The sequence below is a fragment of the Mytilus californianus genome, unplaced genomic scaffold (genome assembly GCF_021869535.1).
Source record: "Mytilus californianus isolate M0D057914Y unplaced genomic scaffold, xbMytCali1.0.p SCAF_3, whole genome shotgun sequence".
Taxonomy (NCBI): Eukaryota; Metazoa; Mollusca; class Bivalvia; order Mytilida; family Mytilidae; genus Mytilus; species Mytilus californianus.
The window spans coordinates 75,983,474-76,011,281 of record NW_026262679.1 but is presented as its reverse complement, the minus strand read 5'-3'; the positions used below and the strand labels follow the sequence as shown (position 1 = coordinate 76,011,281).

Below are 27,808 nucleotides of genomic sequence, written 5' to 3'. Positions count from 1 at the left end.
TTATGTTTTTTGACTAGCTCGAGTACTGCATATTGTGAGCTGTCGATTTAATAAGACAAATTACACACTATACATTATACAATATGAATTCAATAACTTATACTAGAAAAATAATCTCATGTCAACCTTTTGCATTTGAAAAACTGAATAATCTCATGTCAACCTTTTGCAGTAAAAAAACTGAATAACTACATTTCAATGTTCCGTGGCCAACCAGGAAAAACCCATTTTAGGAAACCTGTGTCCTTTTGTCAATGCCAGCGAAACTCTAAGTGTAGGACCTCACTCCAGGAAATGAGTAAAAGAAAACATAATTTTGTTTGAATATATGTAAGTAAAAAGAAATCTTGTCATTAGGACTACGGCTATAAAAAATTTGGTACAAAAGTCGAAATACGATTACGTTTGTATAGCCATTCCACCTTCATGAAAATTAATTTAAAAAATACAAAATTATGCAAATCTTTGTTCTCTTAAAGATCCTTAAAAAAAATACAATGTTCACAGTACAAATTTCAGTTCACTTTATAACCTAATTTTTGGTGCTAAAATTCCTACGCCTACATGTATTACATGCGTGCAAGAAGACAATCAATTCCTGTTATACTTATATGCCTTGGGAATTTTTTATTATTAAAAACAACATACATGAATATAACTCATAAGCATAAAAATATATGATAGATAACCTAAATAAAATCATTATAACTGCAGGCGACTTAGCCTTAAAAAAGAAGAAAACTATGAAAAAATATTAAAAGAAAGTTAATAACAGAAAGCAAAAGTTATGGTATGATTACAGTCTTAAGAAAATAAAACAAGAACTAGATCATAAATGCAATCGATTGCAAAAGTATAGCAATGACCAATACATTAGAGGGTCATATTTTAAATGCCTAAAACATTACAGAAAAACGAGAAAAGATAAATGTAAGTTTAAAGAGTTATTTCTTTAATAAGCTAGATAATCTTAAAAATGAAAATCCTATTGGAAATTAGTTGAAAAATTAAAAGGAGATAACAATGATAAAAAGGAAACAAATATCAGTTTGGAAGATTGGGAGAATCATTTTAAATCCCTAAATAAAACTACAATTGCTGAAAATGATACAATTCTGCAGGAGCTTAATAATTTAGAAAAAACTAATATTTTTAATGAATTAAGACTTTCAAGATTACAGAGTCTGAACTACTAAAAGCTATTAAATCTTTAAAGAATGGCAAATCCTGTGGATTAAATATGATACTAAATGAAATAATTAAGTACTGCCAATCAATTTTTAACCCACTATTTTTAAAAGCTTTTAATAGATTTTTTTCTGCAGGAATCTATCCTAAAATATGGCCAAAGAGAATATTTCAACTAGACATAAAAAGGGGTCAATATATGATCCTTCAAACTATAGAGGTATAACAATAAGTGACACTATTGGTCAACTTTTTAACAGAATATTAAATAATAGACTGACAGCCTTTTTTGAGAAGAAAAAACTCATTTGTAAAGAGCAAATTGGATAAAGAGGATGTAGTACATCTGATCATATGTTTGTAATAAATACTCTTATACAAAAATACATCAGAAATAAATCCCAACCATTATATGCATGTTTTGTAGACATTAAACGTGCATTTGACTCTGTATGGCACCTAGGACTTTTCTATAAGCTTAAAAAAACTGGTGTCAGTTCAAAATTTTATAATATACTTAACAAAACAAAATACATTATCATATTCAAATATATAAATTTGAAACTCTTCTTCAGACTGGCAGTGGGGCTTCTGTTTGGAAGTGCAGGATGTATGAATTCGCAGCCATGTCCGGTCAGAATGGGGACGTTAAATCCAATGCCTTGTGTAGAGTGCCAAGCTGTATACATGTTAATAACCTTTGCAATAACTCCGAGGGATACGGAGAATTAATCAAACAATTATATCCTTCAGCCACAGTAATAGTTATCTGAAAAAGAAATAGACACTTTTCAATTTTCTGTCATATTTTAAGAAACTGAAATAGGCAACAAATAGCAAACTGGGAATTACAATTAAAGGAGAGAAACTTTCCAAAATAATCATTTTTCCCTTCCTTAAACTTGACATGTCCTTCCAGAAAACATTAAATTGTAATAAGATTATAAAAACCATGGGAATTTACAAGATCTTAAATAAAAAAGTTTATAAATCTATATAATAGTTCTTTCTTACCTTTAAAATTCAACTCCAATGGCCATTTCCAACATCAATCTGTAAGGACAAGCTGTAATGCTAACCTGAAATATATAATGCTTAGTCATTCAAAATAGTTAGAAAAGAATCTTTGTTGCTATACTTATGTTCATTTTATAGAAATAGGTGATATATAACATATCAAGGTAAAAGACGATGCAGAGAACACATCAATGTGACGAAACCCAACAACACAAACAAATATGACTTCTATGTAATCAATTCAAATCTTTTAAACATTTACATGAGGACTTTGTCCCCAATAACAGTGGGAAAATCAATAAAACAAAAAATAAATATAAAAATACAAATGTAATCAAAATAATTAACTTTTTTACTTTCCCGCATTTGTGCAGAAATCTTTTCTCTTCTTGTTAACAACTCACAATGGCAAACAATCCTACCAAGTTTGAGAGCTTTCTGTCAAATGGTCTTAGGAGTTGCATTCATGTCACGGTTATAAAAAATCGGCCAATCCCACTTCACACTTGGACCCCCATGAGACCACATGCCAGGCTTCTGTCATAAAAACTCACAGGCGTAACAAAATTCAAGGGCATTTACATAATCTGTAATCAACAAGTTCATAAATCTATGCAATGGTTCTTTCTTACCTTAAAAGTCAGCTCCAATGATCATTCTAAACCTCAACCCATACTGAAAAGCAGTAATTATTGCTAGCCTGAAAAAGTAAAATGCTTAGTCAATAAAAATTCTTAAAAAATAAATAGAATCGGTGTTGGAATATTGCTTGCATATTATTGTGGATTTCTTTATTTTCTTGGGCACCAATTTATTTTATATTAAGGAACAATTGTATTTTTGTGGGTACTTCTTTTCGTGGTTTTGCCAAAGTCTGCATACAAAAATTAAGTCTTTACAATGACATCTATGTAACCAATTCAAATCTTTAGAACATTTAGTCAAGAAAAAAACAACATTTTACCTCTTACAACTTTAAGCCTTGAGCACATTTTATTTCCTTTAAACTTATTTTACAATAATAAAAGGAATAGGCCTGGTAAGACCCCTTTTTGGCCCCAAAATATAGCATTTTTACAAATTTGTTAAAATGTAAACTTTTAGCTATTTATTGCAAAGAAGAATACTTCTGTTCCATTAATATGGGCTGATTTTGTCAATACAATGCACATGCATCGGGTAATAACATCAGAAATTCATGCAATATTACTGAAATCTTCACAATTTTGGCATTCGTGCTTATTTTACGATGGTTTTTGTTTAAAATGGAAGTGGCCGCATTTGTGTTCCGTCTTAATATTTAAATATATGTTGTATTTGATGATAATACATAACATATATAAAGGTTGAGACTGAACACAAATGCGGCCACTTTCATTTTAGACAAAAACCATCTGAAAAGTGACATTTTATGGATTATTTGATAGATTTTTCGTATTTAAGCCTCTATTTGAGTGTCTTTAATGACCAAATCAGTCCAAATCTTTTACATACACTAATTGAATCGACTGAAGTAGACACTTGCGTGTTTAAAAAATGTCAAAAATCTTTCATTAGATGTACTTCGAATATTAGGCCAAAACGAGCCCTTACCAGACCTTCTCCTTTGTTTAAATAGAGGAATTATATACCTACTTGTATATTAGAAATATTATACCACCAAGTCTTACTCCCCATTCATGAAAACATTGGCACTAATATAACCTAAAAAGGAATTAGAATTGACACAAATTATATATTTTACAAATCTGTTAAATTGCCAACATTTTTTTTTTAAATTCTGTATTCTAATTGCATAATAGTGAGTTATCTCCCACTGAAAGAAACATTCTTGCTGTTTATTGTACTAGTCTCCCCTTGAAGGATAAAATTCTATCTCAGGATTTACTTTTCACGTTATAAAATTTTATTTGTGTACCTGGAAAACATTTGTCAAACTGATAAATTATCTATTTCTGTGTTGTAAATGTGCAAAATAAGAAAAATGTGTGTTGCCTTATGTACTTTATCACATTTTTCTAGATAATGTGCAGAAATTGGTTGGCTTAAATATACTTACGTTATTTCTTTCATGTCATGGCCTCAGACTTGGGTGAAGATTAATGTAATAATTAATCTTCCTTGGAGCTTCAATATAGAAAGAAAAAACTGGCATTAATGGCAGCGAACATCATTGGTCAATTGCCCTTTTAGACTATATATCATTCATTATTTTCATTTTAAATAGTAATGAAGACAGTTAAATGATATAATAATTATTTCCAAAATTAATGTGTGCTTCGAATTATCAGAAAATGGTAGATAAGTTAACCAAAACAATCTGATGTGTACATTTTGAACAGAAATGATTAAAAATTAACTGAATTTCAAACAATCTAAATCAGGTCATATTTTTCCCAAATACTTAAAAAAAAATGCAGATAAATATGTATATATCCAAATTGTCAATGTTAAGCGACTATTTTTTGTAATAATTATTTCAGAAATTAGTGTGATGCATGTTTTATGTCAAATCCTAAATTGGGGTATAAGTATATTTAATATTACAATACATTCTTATTAAAATATATTTCATAAGAGTATAAATTTGACAAAGAAATTTTGGACCATTTTGTAATGAAATTTCAAGCAGTTTTTCCATGAGAAAACTGATTTTAAATACCTAACAAATATTGTCATAGTTTAAAGTACAATTGTAATAACCAAATACTTACATGTTTTTTATCTCCAATTTTCAATGAAATAATCTTCATCTTCTGCTACTGAAACTTGGTAAGGCCTGCTACTTTAAGCATCTTGTCCTGGTCTTCGCCAATGGCTCTATTTTCAGGGTCTTTGCTGTAAACATCTTCTTCATAGTATCTGAAACAAAAACAAAATTATTTTAGACAGCTGCTGGTTAACTCAAATAAAATATACATATATTCAACAGTGAGCCAAAAAAAAAAACCAAAACAGTTCAAAAATATCAAACCAAATATAAAACTTTTAATAAAGTTTGCTTATTTAAAAAATAAAACTTTTTTCAAAATATTTAGAAAGAAAAAACTGGCATTAATGGCAGCCAACATCATTGGTCAATTGCTCTTTTTGACTATATATCATTAACTATTTTCGTTTTAAATCTTTATTTTAATCAGTAATGAAGACGGTTTAATGATATAATCATTATTTTCGAAATTAATGTGTGCGTCAAATGATCACAAGTTGGTGGCTATTCAAAACAATCTGATGTTTACACTTGAACAGAAATGATTAAAATTCAACTGAATTTCAAACAATCTAAATCAGGTCATATTTTCCCCAATTACTAAATGAAAAATGCAGATGAATATGTAAATTTCCAGGGAAAAACTGATTTTAATGACCTAACAAATATGAACATAGTTTTAAGTACAATTATATTGCTTGCATATTATTGTGGATTTATTTATTTTCTTGGGCACCAATTTATTTTATATTAAGGAACAATTGTATTTTTGTGGGTACTTCATTTCGTGGTTTTGCCAAAGTCTGCATACAAAAATTAAGTCTTTACAATGACATCCATGTAACCAATTCAAATCTTTAGAACATTTAGTCAAGAAAAAAACAACATTTTACCTCTTACAACTTTAAGCCTTGAGCACATTTTATTTCCTTTAAACTTATTTTATAATAATAAAAGGAGTAATCCTGGTAAGACCCCTTTTTGGCCCCAAAATATAGCATTTTTACAAATTTGTTAAAGCGTAAACTTTTAGCTATTTATTGCAAAGAAGAAAACTTCTGTTCCATTAATATGGGCCGATTTTGACAATACAATGCACATGCATCGGGTAATAACATCAGAAATTCATGCAATATTACAGAAATCTTCACAATTTTAGCATTTGTGCTAATTTTATGGTGGTTTTTGTCTAAAATGGAAGGGGCCGCATTTGTGTTCCGTCTTAATATTTAAATATATGTTGTATTTGATGATACAGTAGACTCCACCTAATCGGATATCGGCTAAAGGAATATATCGGCTATTGTAATATTATTTCAAAACACCAAACCCTACCCTATATGTTTAATGTTAATTTTATCGTGTAATCGAATATCGGATATAAGAATATATCGGCAAATCGGATAAGAATATTCAGGTCATTTTGTTCAAAACCATGCACAATCGGATATTTTCAATGTTTTTCTGACAGGAAATGGACCCGGAAGTTACGAATTTACAATCTTGCAGACAAGAAGATTTTGTTTTTACTAAATAAAAGGAACTACTTCTTAATAAATTGTTGTCTTTAATCATTGTCTTCCTTTGTCATGTGAATTAGATGCCCTTTTACTTCAAATGGTTTGAATTTATTTATAAAATATGCAAGACTCAGTTGACAAGTTGACGTTGGCCGTTGCTGTTTGGAGAATTTTGATTAAACTCTAAATGTTCACAGAATCAGAAATATAATCTAAACTGAATGTACCTCCTTCTGAATAATTTATTGCAATATAAATATAAATCCCTTTTGACAAGAGAAATCTGACTTTTGTCAGATATATTTTTTTCACATGTGCAAAAGTAACCACATGTCATGGACGCCATTTTGGATGTTTACAAATTTGAGAGGAAGCCTCTAGAACTATGACCTAAATATAAATAGTCTTCAGAAAACGTAAACTTTATGCAATAATATTCTATCAATCATGATTATTTTCATAAATTTAAATTTGATTATTTAAAGAAATAAAATTATAACAAATACGATTTCTGTTTGGAGATTCTACACAGACATGCTTAGATCTATTTATAGCCAAATTAGTTTACCTGTGTGATAATGTAAATAATGGATATTAATTTGCTTACAAAACAAATAAAGACAAACTATGGATGGTAGATAATAATTCACATAAATATTTCAGGACATTTGATTTATTTTAATAAATAAAGGATTTAAAACTGCAAACAAATTTAATCATTTCATAATCAGCTGATAATTTTTTACACAAACATCGTGGTGATGTAACTGATAAAAATCACTCCATCAATCCTCCAGCCCTTTCACATATTAAGCAATTGTCAGGGTTAGTAACATTTCAGGATTATATCTACTCATTATTGCAGAATATTCAATGAATATACATTCATCGTCTAATTGAATATATCGGGTAATCGGATATTTTTAGCTGACATTTTGGGTATCCGATTTGCCGGAGTCTACTGTAATACATAACATATATAAAGGTTGAGACTGAACACAAATGCGGCCACTTTCATTTTAGACAAAAACCTTCTGAAAAGTGACATTTTATGGATTATTTGATAGATTTTTGGTATTTAAGCCTCTATTTGAGCATCTTTAATGACCAAATCAGTCCAAATCTTTTACATACACTAATTGATTGACTGAAGTAGACACTTGCGTGTTTAAAAAATGTCAAAAATCTTTCATTAGATGTACTTCGAATATTAGGCCAAAACGAGCCCTTACCAGACCTTCTCCTTTGTTTAAATAGAGGAATTATATACCTACTTGTATATTAGAAATATTATACCACCAAGTCTTACTCCCCATTCATGAAAACATTGGCACTAATATAACCTAAAAAGGAATTAGAATTGACACAAATTATATATTTTACAAATCTGTTAAATTGCCAACCTAAATTTTTTTTTAAATTCTGTATTCTAATTGCATAATAGTGAGTTATCTCCCACTGAAAGAAACATTCTTGCTGTTTATTGTACTAGTCTCCCCTTGAAGGATAAAATTCTATCTCAGGATTTACTTTTCACGTTATAAAATTTTATTTGTGTACCTGGAAAACATTTGTCAAACTGATAAATTATCTATTTCTGTGTTGTAAATGTGCAAAATAAGAAAAATGTGTGTTGCCTTATGTACTTTATCACATTTTTCTAGATAATGTGCAGAAATTGGTTGGCTTAAATATACTTACGTTATTTCTTTCATGTCATGGCCTCAGACTTGGGTGAAGATTAATGTAATAATTAATCTTCCTTGGAGCTTCAATATAGAAAGAAAAAACTGGCATTAATGGCAGCGAACATCATTGGTCAATTGCCCTTTTAGACTATATATCATTCATTATTTTCATTTTAAATAGTAATGAAGACAGTTAAATGATATAATAATTATTTCCAAAATTAATGTGTGCTTCGAATTATCAGAAAATGGTAGATAAGTTAACCAAAACAATCTGATGTGTACATTTTGAACAGAAATGATTAAAAATTAACTGAATTTCAAACAATCTAAATCAGGTCATATTTTTCCCAAATACTTAAAAAAAAATGCAGATAAATATGTATATATCCAAATTGTCAATGTTAAGCGACTATTTTTTGTAATAATTATTTCAGAAATTAGTGTGATGCATGTTTTATGTCAAATCCTAAATTGGGGTATAAGTATATTTAATATTACAATACATTCTTATTAAAATATATTTCATAAGAGTATAAATTTGACAAAGAAATTTTGGACCATTTTGTAATGAAATTTCAAGCAGTTTTTCCATGAGAAAACTGATTTTAAATACCTAACAAATATTGTCATAGTTTAAAGTACAATTGTAATAACCAAATACTTACATGTTTTTTATCTCCAATTTTCAATGAAATAATCTTCATCTTCTGCTACTGAAACTTGGTAAGGCCTGCTACTTTAAGCATCTTGTCCTGGTCTTCGCCAATGGCTCTATTTTCAGGGTCTTTGCTGTAAACATCTTCTTCATAGTATCTGAAACAAAAACAAAATTATTTTAGACAGCTGCTGGTTAACTCAAATAAAATATACATATATTCAACAGTGAGCCAAAAAAAAAACCAAAACAGTTCAAAAATATCAAACCAAATATAAAACTTTTAATAAAGTTTGCTTATTTAAAAAATAAAACTTTTTTCAAAATATTTAGAAAGAAAAAACTGGCATTAATGGCAGCCAACATCATTGGTCAATTGCTCTTTTTGACTATATATCATTAACTATTTTCGTTTTAAATCTTTATTTTAATCAGTAATGAAGACGGTTTAATGATATAATCATTATTTTCGAAATTAATGTGTGCGTCAAATGATCACAAGTTGGTGGCTATTCAAAACAATCTGATGTTTACACTTGAACAGAAATGATTAAAATTCAACTGAATTTCAAACAATCTAAATCAGGTCATATTTTCCCCAATTACTAAATGAAAAATGCAGATGAATATGTAAATTTCCAGGGAAAAACTGATTTTAATGACCTAACAAATATGAACATAGTTTTAAGTACAATTATATTGCTTGCATATTATTGTGGATTTATTTATTTTCTTGGGCACCAATTTATTTTATATTAAGGAACAATTGTATTTTTGTGGGTACTTCATTTCGTGGTTTTGCCAAAGTCTGCATACAAAAATTAAGTCTTTACAATGACATCCATGTAACCAATTCAAATCTTTAGAACATTTAGTCAAGAAAAAAACAACATTTTACCTCTTACAACTTTAAGCCTTGAGCACATTTTATTTCCTTTAAACTTATTTTATAATAATAAAAGGAGTAATCCTGGTAAGACCCCTTTTTGGCCCCAAAATATAGCATTTTTACAAATTTGTTAAAGCGTAAACTTTTAGCTATTTATTGCAAAGAAGAAAACTTCTGTTCCATTAATATGGGCCGATTTTGACAATACAATGCACATGCATCGGGTAATAACATCAGAAATTCATGCAATATTACAGAAATCTTCACAATTTTAGCATTTGTGCTAATTTTATGGTGGTTTTTGTCTAAAATGGAAGGGGCCGCATTTGTGTTCCGTCTTAATATTTAAATATATGTTGTATTTGATGATAATACATAACATATATAAAGGTTGAGACTGAACACAAATGCGGCCACTTTCATTTTAGACAAAAACCTTCTGAAAAGTGACATTTTATGGATTATTTGATAGATTTTTGGTATTTAAGCCTCTATTTGAGCATCTTTAATGACCAAATCAGTCCAAATCTTTTACATACACTAATTGATTGACTGAAGTAGACACTTGCGTGTTTAAAAAATGTCAAAAATCTTTCATTAGATGTACTTCGAATATTAGGCCAAAATGAGCCCTTACCAGACCTTCTCCTTTGTTTAAATAGAGGAATTATATACCTACTTGTATATTAGAAATATTATACCACCAAGTCTTACTCCCCATTCATGAAAACATTGGCACTAATATAACCTAAAAAGGAATTAGAATTGACACAAATTATATATTTTACAAATCTGTTAAATTGCCAACCTAAATTTTTTTTTAAATTCTGTATTCTAATTGCATAATAGTGAGTTATCTCCCACTGAAAGAAACATTCTTGCTGTTTATTGTACTAGTCTCCCCTTGAAGGATAAAATTCTATCTCAGGATTTACTTTTCACGTTATAAAATTTTATTTGTGTACCTGGAAAACATTTGTCAAACTGATAAATTATCTATTTCTGTGTTGTAAATGTGCAAAATAAGAAAAATGTGTGTTGCCTTATGTACTTTATCACATTTTTCTAGATAATGTGCAGAAATTGGTTGGCTTAAATATACTTACGTTATTTCTTTCATGTCATGGCCTCAGACTTGGGTGAAGATTAATGTAATAATTAATCTTCCTTGGAGCTTCAATATAGAAAGAAAAAACTGGCATTAATGGCAGCGAACATCATTGGTCAATTGCCCTTTTAGACTATATATCATTCATTATTTTCATTTTAAATAGTAATGAAGACAGTTAAATGATATAATAATTATTTCCAAAATTAATGTGTGCTTCGAATTATCAGAAAATGGTAGACAAGTTAACCAAAACAATCTGATGTGTACATTTTGAACAGAAATGATTAAAAATTAACTGAATTTCAAACAATCTAAATCAGGTCATATTTTTCCCAAATACTTAAAAAAAAATGCAGATAAATATGTATATATCCAAATTGTCAATGTTAAGCGACTATTTTTTGTAATAATTATTTCAGAAATTAGTGTGATGCATGTTTTATGTCAAATCCTAAATTGGGGTATAAGTATATTTAATATTACAATACATTCTTATTAAAATATATTTCATAAGAGTATAAATTTGACAAAGAAATTTTGGACCATTTTGTAATGAAATTTCAAGCAGTTTTTCCAAGAGAAAACTGATTTTAAATACCTAACAAATATTATCATAGTTTAAAGTACAATTGTAATAACCAAATACTAACATGTTATTTATCTCCAATTTTCAATGAAATAATCTTCATCTTCTGCGACTGAAACTTGGTAAGGCCTGCTACTTTAAGCATCTTGTCCTGGTCTTCGTCAATGGCTCCATTTTCGGGTCTTTGCTGTAAACATCTTCTTCATAGTATCTGAAACAAAAACAAAATTATTTATAGACAGATGCTAATAAACTCAAATAAAATTTACATATATTCAATAGTGAGCAAAAAAAAAAGACAGTTCAAAAATATCAAACCAAATATAAAACTTTTAATAAAGTTTGCTTATTTAAAAAATAAAACTTTTTTCAAAATATTTAGAAAGAAAAAACTGGCATTAATGGCAGCCAACATCATTGGTCAATTGCTCTTTTTGACTATATATCATTAACTATTTTCATTTTAAATCTTTATTTTAATCAGTAATGAAGACGGTTTAATGATATAATCATTATTTTCGAAATTAATGTGTGCGTCAAATTATCACAAGTTGGTGGCTATTCAAAACAATCTGATGTATACACTTGAACAGAAATGATTAAATTTCAACCGAATTTCAAACAATCTAAATCAGGTCATATTTTCCCAATTACTTGTAGAAAAATGCAGATGAATATGTAAATTTCCAGGGAAAAACTGATTTTAATGACCTAACAAATATGAACATAGTTTTAAGTACAATTGTACAGCCAAATACTTACATGCTACTCATTTCCTATCTTCAATGAAACAATCTTCATGTTCTGTGACTGACTGGAACTTGGTAAGGCCTGCTACTGTAATAGAACTAAAATTATAATTAGACTAAAATTAAATATACTTTCCTTTAATTTTCTTTTCCTGGTCTTCGTCAATGGCTCCATTTTCGGGGTCTTTGCTGTAAACATCTTCTTCATAGCATCTGAAGCAAAAACAAAATCATTTATAGACAGATGCTGATAAACTCAAATAAAATTTACATATATTCAACAGTGAGCAAAAAAAAAAGACAGTTCTAAAATATCAAACCAAATATAAAACTTTTAATAAAGTTTGCTTATTTAAAAAATAAAACTTTTTTCAAAATATTTAGAAAGAAAAAACTGGCATTAATGGCAGCCAACATCATTGGTCAATTGCTCTTTTTGACTATATATCATTAACTATTTTCATTTTAAATCTTTATTTTAATCAGTAATGAAGACGGTTTAATGATATAATCATTATTTTCGAAATTAATGTGTGCGTCAAATTATCACAAGTTGGTGGCTATTCAAAACAATCTGATGTATACACTTGAACAGAAATGATTAAATTTCAACCGAATTTCAAACAATCTAAATCAGGTCATATTTTCCCAATTACTTGTAGAAAAATGCAGATGAATATATAAATTTCCAGGGAAAAACTGATTTTAATGACCTAACAAATATGAACATAGTTTTAAGTACAATTGTATAGCCAAATACTTACATGCTACTCATTTCCTATCTTCAATGAAACAATCTTCATGTTCTGTGACTGACTGGAACTTGGTAAGGCCTGCTACTGTAATAGAACTAAAATTATAATTAGACTAAAATTAAATATACTTTCCTTTAATTTTCTTTTCCTGGTCTTCGTCAATGGCTCCATTTTCGGGGTCTTTGCTGTAAACATCTTCTTCATAGCATCTGAAGCAAAAACAAAATTATTTATAGACAGATGCTGATAAACTCAAATAAAATTTACAAATATTCACCAGTGAGCAAAAAAAAAAGACAGTTCAAAAATATCAAACCAAATATAAAACTTTTAATAAAGTTTGCTTATTTAAAAAATAAAACTTTTTTCAAAATATTTAGAAAGAAAAAACTGGCATTAATGGCAGCCAACATCATTGGTCAATTGCTCTTTTTGACTATATATCATTAACTATTTTCATTTTAAATCTTTATTTTAATCAGTAATGAAGACGGTTTAATGATATAATCATTATTTTCGAAATTAATGTGTGCGTCAAATTATCACAAGTTGGTGGCTATTCAAAACAATCTGATGTATACACTTGAACAGAAATGATTAAATTTCAACCGAATTTCAAACAATCTAAATCAGGTCATATTTTCCCAATTACTTGTAGAAAAATGCAGATGAATATGTAAATTTCCAGGGAAAAACTGATTTTAATGACCTAACAAATATGAACATAGTTTTAAGTACAATTGTAAAGCCAAATACTTACATGCTACTCATTTCCTATCTTCAATGAAACAATCTTCATGTTCTGTGACTGACTGGAACTTGGTAAGGCCTGCTACTGTAATAGAACTAAAATTATAATTAGACTAAAATTAAATATACTTTCCTTTAATTTTCTTTTCCTGGTCTTCGTCAATGGCTCCATTTTTGGGGTCTTTGCTGTAAACATCTTCTTCATAGCATCTGAAGCAAAAACAAAATTATTTATAGACAGATGCTGATAAACTCAAATAAAATTTACATATATTCAACAGTGAGCAAAAAAAAAAGACAGTTCAAAAATATCAAACCAAATATAAAACTTTTAATAAAGTTTGCTTATTTAAAAAATAAAACTTTTTTCAAAATATTTAGAAAGAAAAAACTGGCATTAATGGCAGCCAACATCATTGTTCAATTGCTCTTTTTGACTATATATCATTAACTATTTTCATTTTAAATCTTTATTTTAATCAGTAATGAAGACGGTTTAATGATATAATCATTATTTTCGAAATTAATGTGTGCGTCAAATTATCACAAGTTGGTGGCTATTCAAAACAATCTGATGTATACACTTGAACAGAAATGATTAAATTTCAACCGAATTTCAAACAATCTAAATCAGGTCATATTTTCCCAATTACTTGTAGAAAAATGCAGATGAATATGTAAATTTCCAGGGAAAAACTGATTTTAATGACCTAACAAATATGAACATAGTTTTAAGTACAATTGTATAGCCAAATACTTACATGCTACTCATTTCCTATCTTCAATGAAACAATCTTCATGTTCTGTGACCGACTGGAACTTGGTAAGGCCTGCTACTGTAATAGAACTAAAATTATAATTAGACTAAAATTAAATATACTTTCCTTTAATTTTCTTTTCCTGGTCTTCGTCAATGGCTCCATTTTTGGGGTCTTTGCTGTAAACATCTTCTTCATAGCATCTGAAGCAAAAACAAAATTATTTATAGACAGATGCTGATAAACTCAAATAAAATTTACATATATTCAACAGTGAGCAAAAAAAAAAGACAGTTCAAAAATATCAAACCAAATATAAAACTTTTAATAAAGTTTGCTTATTTAAAAAATAAAACTTTTTTCAAAATATTTAGAAAGAAAAAACTGGCATTAATGGCAGCCAACATCATTGTTCAATTGCTCTTTTTGACTATATATCATTAACTATTTTCATTTTAAATCTTTATTTTAATCAGTAATGAAGACGGTTTAATGATATAATCATTATTTTCGAAATTAATGTGTGCGTCAAATTATCACAAGTTGGTGGCTATTCAAAACAATCTGATGTATACACTTGAACAGAAATGATTAAATTTCAACCAAATTTCAAACAATCTAAATCAGGTCATATTTTCCCAATTACTTGTAGAAAAATGCAGATGAATATGTAAATTTCCAGGGAAAAACTGATTTTAATGACCTAACAAATATGAACATAGTTTTAAGTACAATTGTATAGCCAAATACTTACATGCTACTCATTTCCTATCTTCAATGAAACAATCTTCATGTTCTGTGACCGAATGGAACTTGGTAAGGCCTGCTACTGTAATAGAACTAAAATTATAATTAGACTAAAATTAAATATACTTTCCTTTAATTTTCTTTTCCTGGTCTTCGTCAATGGCTCCATTTTTGGGGTCTTTGCTGTAAACATCTTCTTCATAGCATCTGAAGCAAAAACAAAATTATTTATAGACAGATGCTGATAAACTCAAATAAAATTTACATATATTCAACAGTGAGCAAAAAAAAAAGACAGTTCAAAAATATCAAACCAAATATAAAACTTTTAATAAAGTTTGCTTATTTAAAAAATAAAACTTTTTTCAAAATATTTAGAAAGAAAAAACTGGCATTAATGGCAGCCAACATCATTGGTCAATTGCTCTTTTTGACTATATATCATTAACTATTTTCATTTTAAATCTTTATTTTAATCAGTAATGAAGACGGTTTAATGATATAATCATTATTTTCGAAATTAATGTGTGCGTCAAATTATCACAAGTTGGTGGCTATTCAAAACAATCTGATGTATACACTTGAACAGAAATGATTAAATTTCAACCGAATTTCAAACAATCTAAATCAGGTCATATTTTCCCAATTACTTGTAGAAAAATGCAGATGAATATGTAAATTTCCAGGGAAAAACTGATTTTAATGACCTAACAAATATGAACATAGTTTTAAGTACAATTGTATAGCCAAATACTTACATGCTACTCATTTCCTATCTTCAATGAAACAATCTTCATGTTCTGTGACTGACTGGAACTTGGTAAGGCCTGCTACTGTAATAGAACTAAAATTATAATTAGACTAAAATTAAATATACTTTCCTTTAATTTTCTTTTCCTGGTCTTCGTCAATGGCTCCATTTTCGGGGTCTTTGCTGTAAACATCTTCTTCATAGCATCTGAAGCAAAAACAAAATTATTTATAGACAGATGCTGATAAACTCAAATAAAATTTACATATATTCAACAGTGAGCAAAAAAAAAAGACAGTTCAAAAATATCAAACCAAATATAAAACTTTTAATAAAGTTTGCTTATTTAAAAAATAAAACTTTTTTCAAAATATTTAGAAAGAAAAACTGGCATTAATGGCAGCCAACATCATTGGTCAATTGCTCTTTTTGACTATATATCATTAACTATTTTCATTTTAAATCTTTATTTTAATCAGTAATGAAGACGGTTTAATGATATAATCATTATTTTCGAAATTAATGTGTGCGTCAAATTATCACAAGTTGGTGGCTATTCAAAACAATCTGATGTATACACTTGAACAGAAATGATTAAATTTCAACCGAATTTCAAACAATCTAAATCAGGTCATATTTTCCCAATTACTTGTAGAAAAATGCAGATGAATATGTAAATTTCCAGGGAAAAACTGATTTTAATGACCTAACAAATATGAACATAGTTTTAAGTACAATTGTATAGCCAAATACTTACATGCTACTCATTTCCTATCTTCAATGAAACAATCTTCATGTTCTGTGACTGACTGGAACTTGGTAAGGCCTGCTACTGTAATAGAACTAAAATTATAATTAGACTAAAATTAAATATACTTTCCTTTAATTTTCTTTTCCTGGTCTTCGTCAATGGCTCCATTTTCGGGGTCTTTGTTGTAGACATCTTCTTCATAGCATCTGAAGCAAAAACAAAATTATTTATAGACAGATGCTGATAAACTCAAATAAAATTTACATATATTCAACAGTGAGCAAAAAAAAAAGACAGTTCAAAAATATCAAACCAAATATAAAACTTTTAATAAAGTTTGCTTATTTAAAAAATAAAACTTTTTTCAAAATATTTAGAAAGAAAAAACTGGCATTAATGGCAGCCAACATCATTGGTCAATTGCTCTTTTTGACTATATATCATTAACTATTTTCATTTTAAATCTTTATTTTAATCAGTAATGAAGACGGTTTAATGATATAATCATTATTTTCGAAATTAATGTGTGCGTCAAATTATCACAAGTTGGTGGCTATTCAAAACAATCTGATGTATACACTTGAACAGAAATGATTAAATTTCAACCGAATTTCAAACAATCTAAATCAGGTCATATTTTCCCAATTACTTGTAGAAAAATGCAGATGAATATGTAAATTTCCAGGGAAAAACTGATTTTAATGACCTAACAAATATGAACATAGTTTTAAGTACAATTGTATAGCCAAATACTTACATGCTACTCATTTCCTATCTTCAATGAAACAATCTTCATGTTCTGTGACTGACTGGAACTTGGTAAGGCCTGCTACTGTAATAGAACTAAAATTATAATTAGACTAAAATTAAATATACTTTCCTTTAATTTTCTTTTCCTGGTCTTCGTCAATGGCTCCATTTTCGGGGTCTTTGCTGTAAACATCTTCTTCATAGCATCTGAAGCAAAAACAAAATTATTTATAGACAGATGCTGATAAACTCAAATAAAATTTACATATATTCAACAGTGAGCAAAAAAAAAAGACAGTTCAAAAATATCAAACCAAATATAAAACTTTTAATAAAGTTTGCTTATTTAAAAAATAAAACTTTTTTCAAAATATTTAGAAAGAAAAAACTGGCATTAATGGCAGCCAACATCATTGGTCAATTGCTCTTTTTGACTATATATCATTAACTATTTTCATTTTAAATCTTTATTTTAATCAGTAATGAAGACGGTTTAATGATATAATCATTATTTTCGAAATTAATGTGTGCGTCAAATTATCACAAGTTGGTGGCTATTCAAAACAATCTGATGTATACACTTGAACAGAAATGATTAAATTTCAACCGAATTTCAAACAATCTAAATCAGGTCATATTTTCCCAATTACTTGTAGAAAAATGCAGATGAATATGTAAATTTCCAGGGAAAAACTGATTTTAATGACCTAACAAATATGAACATAGTTTTAAGTACAATTGTATAGCCAAATACTTACATGCTACTCATTTCCTATCTTCAATGAAACAATCTTCATGTTCTGTGACCGACTGGAACTTGGTAAGGCCTGCTACTGTAATAGAACTAAAATTATAATTAGACTAAAATTAAATATACTTTCCTTTAATTTTCTTTTCCTGGTCTTCGTCAATGGCTCCATTTTCGGGGTCTTTGCTGTAAACATCTTCTTCATAGCATCTGAAGCAAAAACTAAATTATTTATAGACAGATGCTGATAAACTCAAATAAAATTTACATATATTCAACAGTGAGCAAAAAAAAAAGACAGTTCAAAAATATCAAACCAAATATAAAACTTTTAATAAAGTTTGCTTATTTAAAAAATAAAACTTTTTTCAAAATATTTAGAAAGAAAAAACTGGCATTAATGGCAGCCAACATCATTGTTCAATTGCTCTTTTTGACTATATATCATTAACTATTTTCATTTTAAATCTTTATTTTAATCAGTAATGAAGACGGTTTAATGATATAATCATTATTTTCGAAATTAATGTGTGCGTCAAATTATCACAAGTTGGTGGCTATTCAAAACAATCTGATGTATACACTTGAACAGAAATGATTAAATTTCAACCGAATTTCAAACAATCTAAATCAGGTCATATTTTCCCAATTACTTGTAGAAAAATGCAGATGAATATGTAAATTTCCAGGGCAAAACTGATTTTAATGACCTAACAAATATGAACATAGTTTTAAGTACAATTGTATAGCCAAATACTTACATGCTACTCATTTCCTATCTTCAATGAAACAATCTTCATGTTCTGTGACTGACTGGAACTTGGTAAGGCCTGCTACTGTAATAGAACTAAAATTATAATTAGACTAAAATTAAATATACTTTCCTTTAATTTTCTTTTCCTGGTCTTCGTCAATGGCTCCATTTTTGGGGTCTTTGCTGTAAACATCTTCTTCATAGCATCTGAAGCAAAAACAAAATTATTTATAGACAGATGCTGATAAACTCAAATAAAATTTACATATATTCAACAGTGAGCAAAAAAAAAAGACAGTTCAAAAATATCAAATCAAATATAAAACTTTTAATAAAGTTTGCTTATTTAAAAAATAAAACTTTTTTCAAAATATTTAGAAAGAAAAAACTGGCATTAATGGCAGCCAACATCATTGGTCAATTGCTCTTTTTGACTATATATCATTAACTATTTTCATTTTAAATCTTTATTTTAATCAGTAATGAAGACGGTTTAATGATATAATCATTATTTTCGAAATTAATGTGTGCGTCAAATTATCACAAGTTGGTGGCTATTCAAAACAATCTGATGTATACACTTGAACAGAAATGATTAAATTTCAACCGAATTTCAAACAATCTAAATCAGGTCATATTTTCCCAATTACTTGTAGAAAAATGCAGATGAATATGTAAATTTCCAGGGAAAAACTGATTTTAATGACCTAACAAATATGAACATAGTTTTAAGTACAATTGTATAGCCAAATACTTACATGCTACTCATTTCCTATCTTCAATGAAACAATCTTCATGTTCTGTGACTGACTGGAACTTGGTAAGGCCTGCTACTGTAATAGAACTAAAATTATAATTAGACTAAAATTAAATATACTTTCCTTTAATTTTCTTTTCCTGGTCTTCGTCAATGGCTCCATTTTCGGGGTCTTTGCTGTAAACATCTTCTTCATAGCATCTGAAGCAAAAACAAAATTATTTATAGACAGATGCTGATAAACTCAAATAAAATTTACATATATTCAACAGTGAGCAAAAAAAAAAAGACAGTTCAAAAATATCAAACCAAATATAAAACTTTTAATAAAGTTTGCTTATTTAAAAAATAAAACTTTTTTCAAAATATTTAGAAAGAAAAAACTGGCATTAATGGCAGCCAACATCATTGTTCAATTGCTCTTTTTGACTATATATCATTAACTATTTTCATTTTAAATCTTTATTTTAATCAGTAATGAAGACGGTTTAATGATATAATCATTATTTTCGAAATTAATGTGTGCGTCAAATTATCACAAGTTGGTGGCTATTCAAAACAATCTGATGTATACACTTGAACAGAAATGATTAAATTTCAACCGAATTTCAAACAATCTAAATCAGGTCATATTTTCCCAATTACTTGTAGAAAAATGCAGATGAATATGTAAATTTCCAGGGCAAAACTGATTTTAATGACCTAACAAATATGAACATAGTTTTAAGTACAATTGTATAGCCAAATACTTACATGCTACTCATTTCCTATCTTCAATGAAACAATCTTCATGTTCTGTGACTGACTGGAACTTGGTAAGGCCTGCTACTGTAATAGAACTAAAATTATAATTAGACTAAAATTAAATATACTTTCCTTTAATTTTCTTTTCCTGGTCTTCGTCAATGGCTCCATTTTTGGGGTCTTTGCTGTAAACATCTTCTTCATAGCATCTGAAGCAAAAACAAAATTATTTATAGACAGATGCTGATAAACTCAAATAAAATTTACATATATTCAACAGTGAGCAAAAAAAAAAGACAGTTCAAAAATATCAAACCAAATATAAAACTTTTAATAAAGTTTGCTTATTTAAAAAATAAAACTTTTTTCAAAATATTTAGAAAGAAAAAACTGGCATTAATGGCAGCCAACATCATTGGTCAATTGCTCTTTTTGACTATATATCATTAACTATTTTCATTTTAAATCTTTATTTTAATCAGTAATGAAGACGGTTTAATGATATAATCATTATTTTCGAAATTAATGTGTGCGTCAAATTATCACAAGTTGGTGGCTATTCAAAACAATCTGATGTATACACTTGAACAGAAATGATTAAATTTCAACCGAATTTCAAACAATCTAAATCAGGTCATATTTTCCCAATTACTTGTAGAAAAATGCAGATGAATATGTAAATTTCCAGGGAAAAACTGATTTTAATGACCTAACAAATATGAACATAGTTTTAAGTACAATTGTATAGCCAAATACTTACATGCTACTCATTTCCTATCTTCAATGAAACAATCTTCATGTTCTGTGACTGACTGGAACTTGGTAAGGCCTGCTACTGTAATAGAACTAAAATTATAATTAGACTAAAATTAAATATACTTTCCTTTAATTTTCTTTTCCTGGTCTTCGTCAATGGCTCCATTTTCGGGGTCTTTGCTGTAAACATCTTCTTCATAGCATCTGAAGCAAAAACAAAATTATTTATAGACAGATGCTGATAAACTCAAATAAAATTTACATATATTCAACAGTGAGCAAAAAAAAAAAGACAGTTCAAAAATATCAAACCAAATATAAAACTTTTAATAAAGTTTGCTTATTTAAAAAATAAAACTTTTTTCAAAATATTTAGAAAGAAAAAACTGGCATTAATGGCAGCCAACATCATTGGTCAATTGCTCTTTTTGACTATATATCATTAACTATTTTCATTTTAAATCTTTATTTTAATCAGTAATGAAGACGGTTTAATGATATAATCATTATTTTCGAAATTAATGTGTGCGTCAAATTATCACAAGTTGGTGGCTATTCAAAACAATCTGATGTATACACTTGAACAGAAATGATTAAATTTCAACCGAATTTCAAACAATCTAAATCAGGTCATATTTTCCCAATTACTTGTAGAAAAATGCAGATGAATATGTAAATTTCCAGGGAAAAACTGATTTTAATGACCTAACAAATATGAACATAGTTTTAAGTACAATTGTATAGCCAAATACTTACATGCTACTCATTTCCTATCTTCAATGAAACAATCTTCATGTTCTGTGACCGACTGGAACTTGGTAAGGCCTGCTACTGTAATAGAACTAAAATTATAATTAGACTAAAATTAAATATACTTTCCTTTAATTTTCTTTTCCTGGTCTTCGTCAATGGCTCCATTTTCGGGGTCTTTGCTGTAAACATCTTCTTCATAGCATCTGAAGCAAAAACAAAATTATTTATAGACAGATGCTGATAAACTCAAATAAAATTTACATATATTCAACAGTGAGCAAAAAAAAAAGACAGTTCAAAAATATCAAACCAAATATAAAACTTTTAATAAAGTTTGCTTATTTAAAAAATAAAACTTTTTTCAAAATATTTAGAAAGAAAAAACTGGCATTTATGGCAGCCAACATCATTGGTCAATTGCTCTTTTTGACTATATATCATTAACTATTTTCATTTTAAATCTTTATTTTAATCAGCAATGAAGACGGTTTAATGATATAATCATTATTTTCGAAATTAATGTGTGCGTCAAATTATCACAAGTTGGTGGCTATTCAAAACAATCTGATGTATACACTTGAACAGAAATGATTAAATTTCAATCGAATTTCAAACAATCTAAATCAGGTCATATTTTCCCAATTACTTGTAGAAAAATGCAGATGAATATGTAAATTTCCAGGGCAAAACTGATTTTAATGACCTAACAAATATGAACATAGTTTTAAGTACAATTGTATAGCCAAATACTTACATGCTACTCATTTCCTATCTTCAATGAAACAATCTTCATGTTCTGTGACTGACTGGAACTTGGTAAGGCCTGCTACTGTAATAGAACTAAAATTATAATTAGACTAAAATTAAATATACTTTCCTTTAATTTTCTTTTCCTGGTCTTCGTCAATGGCTCCATTTTTGGGGTCTTTGCTGTAAACATCTTCTTCATAGCATCTGAAGCAAAAACAAAATTATTTATAGACAGATGCTGATAAACTCAAATAAAATTTACATATATTCAACAGTGAGCAAAAAAAAAAGACAGTTCAAAAATATCAAACCAAATATAAAACTTTTAATAAAGTTTGCTTATTTAAAAAATAAAACTTTTTTCAAAATATTTAGAAAGAAAAAACTGGCATTAATGGCAGCCAACATCATTGGTCAATTGCTCTTTTTGACTATATATCATTAACTATTTTCATTTTAAATCTTTATTTTAATCAGTAATGAAGACGGTTTAATGATATAATCATTATTTTCGAAATTAATGTGTGCGTCAAATTATCACAAGTTGGTGGCTATTCAAAACAATCTGATGTATACACTTGAACAGAAATGATTAAATTTCAACCGAATTTCAAACAATCTAAATCAGGTCATATTTTCCCAATTACTTGTAGAAAAATGCAGATGAATATGTAAATTTCCAGGGAAAAACTGATTTTAATGACCTAACAAATATGAACATAGTTTTAAGTACAATTGTATAGCCAAATACTTACATGCTACTCATTTCCTATCTTCAATGAAACAATCTTCATGTTCTGTGACCGACTGGAACTTGGTAAGGCCTGCTACTGTAATAGAACTAAAATTATAATTAGACTAAAATTAAATATACTTTCCTTTAATTTTCTTTTCCTGGTCTTCGTCAATGGCTCCATTTTCGGGGTCTTTGCTGTAAACATCTTCTTCATAGCATCTGAAGCAAAAACAAAATTATTTATAGACAGATGCTGATAAACTCAAATAAAATTTACATATATTCAACAGTGAGCAAAAAAAAAAGACAGTTCAAAAATATCAAACCAAATATAAAACTTTTAATAAAGTTTGCTTATTTAAAAAATAAAACTTTTTTCAAAATATTTAGAAAGAAAAAACTGGCATTAATGGCAGCCAACATCATTGGTCAATTGCTCTTTTTGACTATATATCATTAACTATTTTCATTTTAAATCTTTATTTTAATCAGTAATGAAGACGGTTTAATGATATAATCATTATTTTCGAAATTAATGTGTGCGTCAAATTATCACAAGTTGGTGGCTATTCAAAACAATCTGATGTATACACTTGAACAGAAATGATTAAATTTCAACCAAATTTCAAACAATCTAAATCAGGTCATATTTTCCCAATTACTTGTAGAAAAATGCAGATGAATATGTAAATTTCCAGGGAAAAACTGATTTTAATGACCTAACAAATATGAACATAGTTTTAAGTACAATTGTATAGCCAAATACTTACATGCTACTCATTTCCTATCTTCAATGAAACAATCTTCATGTTCTGTGACCGACTGGAACTTGGTAAGGCCTGCTACTGTAATAGAACTAAAATTATAATTAGACTAAAATTAAATATACTTTCCTTTAATTTTCTTTTCCTGGTCTTCGTCAATGGCTCCATTTTCGGGGTCTTTGCTGTAAACATCTTCTTCATAGCATCTGAAGCAAAAACAAAATTATTTATAGACAGATGCTGATAAACTCAAATAAAATTTACATATATTCAACAGTGAGCAAAAAAAAAAGACAGTTCAAAAATATCAAACCAAATATAAAACTTTTAATAAAGTTTGCTTATTTAAAAAATAAAACTTTTTTCAAAATATTTAGAAAGAAAAAACTGGCATTAATGGCAGCCAACATCATTGGTCAATTGCTCTTTTTGACTATATATCATTAACTATTTTCATTTTAAATCTTTATTTTAATCAGTAATGAAGACGGTTTAATGATATAATCATTATTTTCGAAATTAATGTGTGCGTCAAATTATCACAAGTTGGTGGCTATTCAAAACAATCTGATGTATACACTTGAACAGAAATGATTAAATTTCAACCGAATTTCAAACAATCTAAATCAGGTCATATTTTCCCAATTACTTGTAGAAAAATGCAGATGAATATGTAAATTTCCAGGGAAAAACTGATTTTAATGACCTAACAAATATGAACATAGTTTTAAGTACAATTGTATAGCCAAATACTTACATGCTACTCATTTCCTATCTTCAATGAAACAATCTTCATGTTCTGTGACTGACTGGAACTTGGTAAGGCCTGCTACTGTAATAGAACTAAAATTATAATTAGACTAAAATTAAATATACTTTCCTTTAATTTTCTTTTCCTGGTCTTCGTCAATGGCTCCATTTTTGGGGTCTTTGCTGTAAACATCTTCTTCATAGCATCTGAAGCAAAAACAAAATTATTTATAGACAGATGCTGATAAACTCAAATAAAATTTACATATATTCAACAGTGAGCAAAAAAAAAAGACAGTTCAAAAATATCAAACCAAATATAAAACTTTTAATAAAGTTTGCTTATTTAAAAAATAAAACTTTTTTCAAAATATTTAGAAAGAAAAAACTGGCATTAATGGCAGCCAACATCATTGGTCAATTGCTCTTTTTGACTATATATCATTAACTATTTTCATTTTAAATCTTTATTTTAATCAGTTATGAAGACGGTTTAATGATATAATCATTATTTTCGAAATTAATGTGTGCGTCAAATTATCACAAGTTGGTGGCTATTCAAAACAATCTGATGTATACACTTGAACAGAAATGATTAAATTTCAACCGAATTTCAAACAATCTAAATCAGGTCATATTTTCCCAATTACTTGTAGAAAAATGCAGATGAATATGTAAATTTCCAGGGAAAAACTGATTTTAATGACCTAACAAATATGAACATAGTTTTAAGTACAATTGTATAGCCAAATACTTACATGCTACTCATTTCCTATCTTCAATGAAACAATCTTCATGTTCTGTGACCGACTGGAACTTGGTAAGGCCTGCTACTGTAATAGAACTAAAATTATAATTAGACTAAAATTAAATATACTTTCCTTTAATTTTCTTTTCCTGGTCTTCGTCAATGGCTCCATTTTCGGGGTCTTTGCTGTAAACATCTTCTTCATAGCATCTGAAGCAAAAACAAAATTATTTATAGACAGATGCTGATAAACTCAAATAAAATTTACATATATTCAACAGTGAGCAAAAAAAAAAGACAGTTCAAAAATATCAAACCAAATATAAAACTTTTAATAAAGTTTGCTTATTTAAAAAATAAAACTTTTTTCAAAATATTTAGAAAGAAAAAACTGGCATTAATGGCAGCCAACATCATTGGTCAATTGCTCTTTTTGACTATATATCATTAACTATTTTCATTTTAAATCTTTATTTTAATCAGTAATGAAGACGGTTTAATGATATAATCATTATTTTCGAAATTAATGTGTGCGTCAAATTATCACAAGTTGGTGGCTATTCAAAACAATCTGATGTATACACTTGAACAGAAATGATTAAATTTCAACCGAATTTCAAACAATCTAAATCAGGTCATATTTTCCCAATTACTTGTAGAAAAATGCAGATGAATATGTAAATTTCCAGGGAAAACTGATTTTAATGACCTAACAAATATGAACATAGTTTAAAGTACAATTGTATAGCCAAATACTTACATGCTACTCATTTCCTATCTTCAATGAAACAATCTTCATGTTCTGTGACTGACTGGAACTTGGTAAGGCCTGCTACTGTAATAGAACTAAAATTATAATTAGACTAAAATTAAATATACTTTCCTTTAATTTTCTTTTCCTGGTCTTCGTCAATGGCTCCATTTTCGGGGTCTTTGCTGTAAACATCTTCTTCATAGCATCTGAAGCAAAAACAAAATTATTTATAGACAGATGCTGATAAACTCAAATAAAATTTACATATATTCAACAGTGAGCAAAAAAAAAAGACAGTTCAAAAATATCAAACCAAATATAAAACTTTTAATAAAGTTTGCTTATTTAAAAAATAAAACTTTTTTCAAAATATTTAGAAAGAAAAAACTGGCATTAATGGCAGCCAACATCATTGGTCAATTGCTCTTTTTGACTATATATCATCAACTATTTTCATTTTAAATCTTTATTTTAATCAGTAATGAAGACGGTTTAATGATATAATCATTATTTTCGAAATTAATGTGTGCGTCAAATTATCACAAGTTGGTGGCTATTCAAAACAATCTGATGTATACACTTGAACAGAAATGATTAAATTTCAACCGAATTTCAAACAATCTAAATCAGGTCATATTTTCCCAATTACTTGTAGAAAAATGCAGATGAATATGTAAATTTCCAGGGAAAAAACTGATTTTAATGACCTAACAAATATGAACATAGTTTTAAGTACAATTGTATAGCCAAATACTTACATGCTACTCATTTCCTATCTTCAATGAAACAATCTTCATGTTCTGTGACTGACTGGAACTTGGTAAGGCCTGCTACTGTAATAGAACTAAAATTATAATTAGACTAAAATTAAATATACTTTCCTTTAATTTTCTTTTCCTGGTCTTCGTCAATGGCTCCATTTTCGGGGTCTTTGCTGTAAACATCTTCTTCATAGCATCTGAAGCAAAAACAAAATTATTTATAGACAGATGCTGATAAACTCAAATAAAATTTACATATATTCAACAGTGAGCAAAAAAAAAAGACAGTTCAAAAATATCAAACCAAATATAAAACTTTTAATAAAGTTTGCTTATTTAAAAAATAAAACTTTTTTCAAAATATTTAGAAAGAAAAAACTGGCATTAATGGCAGCCAACATCATTGGTCAATTGCTCTTTTTGACTATATATCATTAACTATTTTCATTTTAAATCTTTATTTTAATCAGTAATGAAGACGGTTTAATGATATAATCATTATTTTCGAAATTAATGTGTGCGTCAAATTATCACAAGTTGGTGGCTATTCAAAACAATCTGATGTATACACTTGAACAGAAATGATTAAATTTCAACCGAATTTCAAACAATCTAAATCAGGTCATATTTTCCCAATTACTTGTAGAAAAATGCA

The 27,808-nt window shown here is 28.0% G+C and overlaps 1 long non-coding RNA gene across 17 annotated transcripts; it reads right to left on the bottom strand.

Moving 5' to 3' along the window:
- LOC127733272 (uncharacterized) lies at positions 1-27,344 on the bottom strand. Of its 17 annotated transcripts, none has more exons than XR_007997045.1 (13): positions 27,151-27,344; positions 11,432-11,578; positions 10,777-10,844; positions 10,350-10,418; positions 8,792-8,939; positions 8,137-8,204; positions 7,710-7,778; positions 4,920-5,067; positions 4,265-4,332; positions 3,841-3,909; positions 2,838-2,905; positions 2,203-2,267; positions 1-1,957 (listed from the first exon to the last, which is right to left on the bottom strand). It is a non-coding gene; the product is annotated as an uncharacterized LOC127733272 (long non-coding RNA). The 17 variants fall into 17 exon arrangements; XR_007997046.1 differs by lacking the exon at positions 27,151-27,344 and adding an exon at positions 26,399-26,592; XR_007997048.1 differs by lacking the exon at positions 27,151-27,344 and adding an exon at positions 24,898-25,080.
- Between the last annotated feature and the right edge of the window lie 464 nt (positions 27,345-27,808).